We start from the raw sequence: 3,823 nt of genomic DNA on the forward strand, positions 1-3,823 counted from the left end.
GAAATGATACATGTGTGTGAGTGTGTGTGTGTGTGTGTGTGTGTGTGAGCGTGTGTGTGTGTGAGTGTGTGTGTGTGTGAGTGAGTGTGTAGTTCTTGTCCAGTCAGATCAGTTGACTAAAACAGAGACTCAACCATCATTTTCTCTTCGTCTCTCAGCTCATCATTTCCTCTCTTTTCATTCTCACTCTTATTTTTATGCAAAAATCCAAGATGGCGACGTGACGACTACGTCCACTTCTAATAAACAGTCTGGAAACGACAAGAAACATGTTGTAAATAAAACATTTGATGATAATATCTTTTAACATGAACCACCTGAACACTCTTCATGGGTCACATGGTGGTACTTTCTGTGCGTTACGATACTCACACTAGAATGGCAGACAGGCGGTGTGAGGCCGTGAGCTCAGCTCGTCCTTTGGAAGGCCGACTGTCTCCGACACACAGAGCAGGATGAAGCGCCGCTCATGCTCCAGACGGTTGGAGGCGTAATGAAACCACGAGCCGCTCTGAAGAGGCTCTTCACCATCCGCCGGGAGAAGAAGTCCACTCGAGTAATCAGCGGCGCTGCTACTCTGTGAAAGGACATGTTTTAAAGACAGAGCAGCAGGACTCTCACCTCGTCACATCTTCTCTCTTTAAATCTTTATGTGACGTGACGGAAGTCTGGAAGCCAGATCAGATACAAACACACCAACATGACACAAAGTCTAGTTAGTTAGACCCAGTCTGGGTCCATGCTGCACCCAGACTGATAGACTGACTCCAGACTGATCTAGACTGACTCCAGTCTGACTCCAGTCTGACTCCAGACTGATCTAGACTGAGCTAGACTGACTCCAGTCTGACTCCAGACTGATCTAGACTGAGCTAGACTGACTCCAGTCTGACTCCAGTCTGACTCCAGACTGATCTAGACTGACTCCAGTCTGACTCCAGTCTGATCTAGACTGACTCCAGACTGATCTAGACTGACTCCAGTCTGACTCCAGACTGATCTAGACTGACCTAGACTGACTCCAGACTGATCTAGACTGACTCCAGTCTGACTCCAGTCTGACCTAGACTGATCTAGACTGACTCCAGTCTGACCTAGACTGATCTAGACTGACTCCAGACTGACTCCAGTCTGACCTAGACCGACTCCAGACTGATCTAGACTGACTCCAGCCTAAGTCCAATCTGACCTAGACTGACCTGGACTGACTCCAGAACAACAGAACCCAGGTTTAATTCAGGCTACTTTTAAATACTCAAACCTGTCCTGATAATTAACTTTACGAGTTTAGTTGTTTTTCATTCTGACTGGTTCATCTTCACTGTTAGAGGTTTTATTTCTCCCAATAAATCAACATGTGACATTTATGGCAAAAAATGTTGATTTCAGAGTTATTTCTGTAACCAACTGACATCAGCCAGAGATCAGGAGTAGTTTAGATCACATCTATAGATCTATACCTTTATTCTGACTCTTCAGTCAGGCAAAACATACGGAGGAAAACCAAAAAGTGATGTCATGTCTGAGGTCTCCTGCTGTCTGTAATGTGAAGGTAATGAGCACTAACGAACGGAGCATCTACAGACCGACTGATAGAACTAAATGGTGCTATTTAAGGGATTTAAGGCCTTTGGCGTAAAAATAAAACTGTTAATATTCACAGCATTTATCTTCCACCATAGATATGAAAATAAACCTTACATCAGGATTTTACATTTTACATTTGAAAAGGTCATCAAAGGGAAAAATATTCAACCGTAAAGTGCATTAGATGTTATTAAACTAAATTATACGAGGAGAGGGAATGCATCTTTTTAAACTTTTAAACTACTAAACACTTGAAGATGCATGGAAACTAAATGTATTAATGAAGTTGAGCCGTGTATGAATTTGAATAATTGGGAACATTTTAAAAAGGTATGAAACACAGCGTGTGATCCGTGTTCCTGCTGCTCCGTCTTTATCCTGCAGACATGTTGGAATGAAATACATGTGAATGATTCAGTCTGTGGGGTTCTGACCCACAGACTTATTAGTTACAGATTCAGTCGGAGCTTCTAAGTCTAAACTTTGTCCGACTCGGTTGTGCTTGATGCGATCGTTTGCATGCTAGCTTTAGCATCTTAGACACAAGTCCATGTTTTAGGTAATGTTTACTTTTTTGTGATTGTCAAGAGTTGACAACTGACAAGAGTTTATTGTGATTATCATCACAATAAATTAAGACGATCTTTGTTTTATTGCAGAAACAGCAGAGCCGATTGATGCATTTTGATGAGCGTCAGAGTCTCTTCTGGGATGTCTGGGGCTTTGCAACAAGCACTCCTCACAGCCACCTCTAGACATCCAGATAGTGAGTCAGCAAAACCTGTTTTAAGATTAATTCTCAATTTCTTGCAAGAAAATCATAAAGCTGAGATGCAAGCAAAAGGCAGAAAATTGCCCATAAATGTAAAGTGGCAGAACTTTTGTCATAACATGCAAAAACAAAGCGTTTATTTTCTGGTCAAACTATTTTAATGAGCTCACGCTGCATCAAAGGATCAAACAAGGCTAACAAAATGAAGTTCCATTGGTTTTACTCTCACCAACTTTAATGAACAAATGCTCTTCAAGGGGACCGACTAGGAGACTCAAGGTTTCCCTTTAACATTGAAATCCAGAGGATCTCTTCTTTGGAACAACCCACTTTAAGCATCATCTGCATAGTTACTCCAGAAACATCTGGATTCGACTTGAAATATATTCATTACACCTTCTAGTCTGACCAATTGTACATTTAACAATTTCATATTATGGCTTTATTTTGAAACCTCTCTGCCCATCAAGGAGGACCGTTGGTATTTAAGTAGGAGAGGCATCTTCTTAAGCCAGTCGACCATCTCATCTATACATGTGTATATTTGCAAACAACGTTTCAAGGCTGACTGCAGGAGTGAGATCTGTACCCTTCAGCTAGACCAAAAGGTCCAGTTGTAAAGAGTTGACTGGTTAACAAAGGTTTCTGGGATTTGCCACAAATTCTGGGTTAAGGGCAACAATACAGAATTTAAAGTCTGGGAGATTCTAACTCAATTGCTTACTAGAACCACATTCTGCCATGTGACCATTTAACCAAAGCCGTTCCATTAAGTGCCCGATTTCAGTCAAATCAGCATTGAAGTCCGACTAATTACGTTGAAGAGCGATATTAAAATTATAGATAGTAAGGGCCCCATTCAGACCTCCATATGTGGTATGGAGTCCAATCCCAAAGAGTTCCATTGATGCATTTTCAACTCTGGTGAAAGTCACAAGAACGCTATGTAAATAAAACAAACTATATGGTTCTTGTTGTCAAATTATTTTATTAATACTTTTCAAAAACAGTTCCAGAATGCTGAAGATCAGGTAACAAAGTTCACCTGAAAAATAAGGAAAAGGTCAAAGGTTAGTCATGAACCATCATTGAACAGCTTAAACTTCATCTGCTTCTTTTACCTCATTAGACCTTCCCTCCTGGAGTCTGTCTTGGTGGTGGAGGTTTAGGGTAGAATGGGGAGTACCTAGTGTGGGAAGAGACTACTGATGCTCGCCGGTAGCCATTTCTGGACTGGATGAGTTTGGACGAGTGAGGCGGAGGAGCCGGCATCCAATAGGTTGGGTCGTAGAATGATGGGTCAACTCCCTCCAAAGGCCGACCAGGGGCAGAACCAAAACTACCACCAAGGCTGGAGGTTGCAGAAGCAGCATAAGAGCCACCTGTCGGTTTGTAGAACGAGGGCTCAGGTCCCGGCGCAGGTCGCGTTTCCAAAGGCCGACCAGGGAGGGAAGCAGAACCACC

At 42.4% G+C, this 3,823-nt stretch overlaps 1 long non-coding RNA gene across 1 annotated transcript; it reads right to left on the reverse strand.

Annotated features, from left to right (window-relative positions):
- Positions 1-3,327: 3,327 nt before the first annotated feature.
- LOC116381709 (uncharacterized) lies at positions 3,328-3,817 on the reverse strand. Its single transcript, XR_004212673.1, has 2 exons — positions 3,481-3,817; positions 3,328-3,404 (listed from the first exon to the last, which is right to left on the reverse strand). It is a non-coding gene; the product is annotated as an uncharacterized LOC116381709 (long non-coding RNA).
- Positions 3,818-3,823: the final 6 nt, after the last annotated feature.

The sequence above is a fragment of the Anarrhichthys ocellatus genome, unplaced genomic scaffold, assembly GCF_004355925.1.
Source record: "Anarrhichthys ocellatus isolate YVR2014 unplaced genomic scaffold, GSC_Weel_1.0 scaffold4, whole genome shotgun sequence".
Taxonomy (NCBI): Eukaryota; Metazoa; Chordata; class Actinopteri; order Perciformes; family Anarhichadidae; genus Anarrhichthys; species Anarrhichthys ocellatus.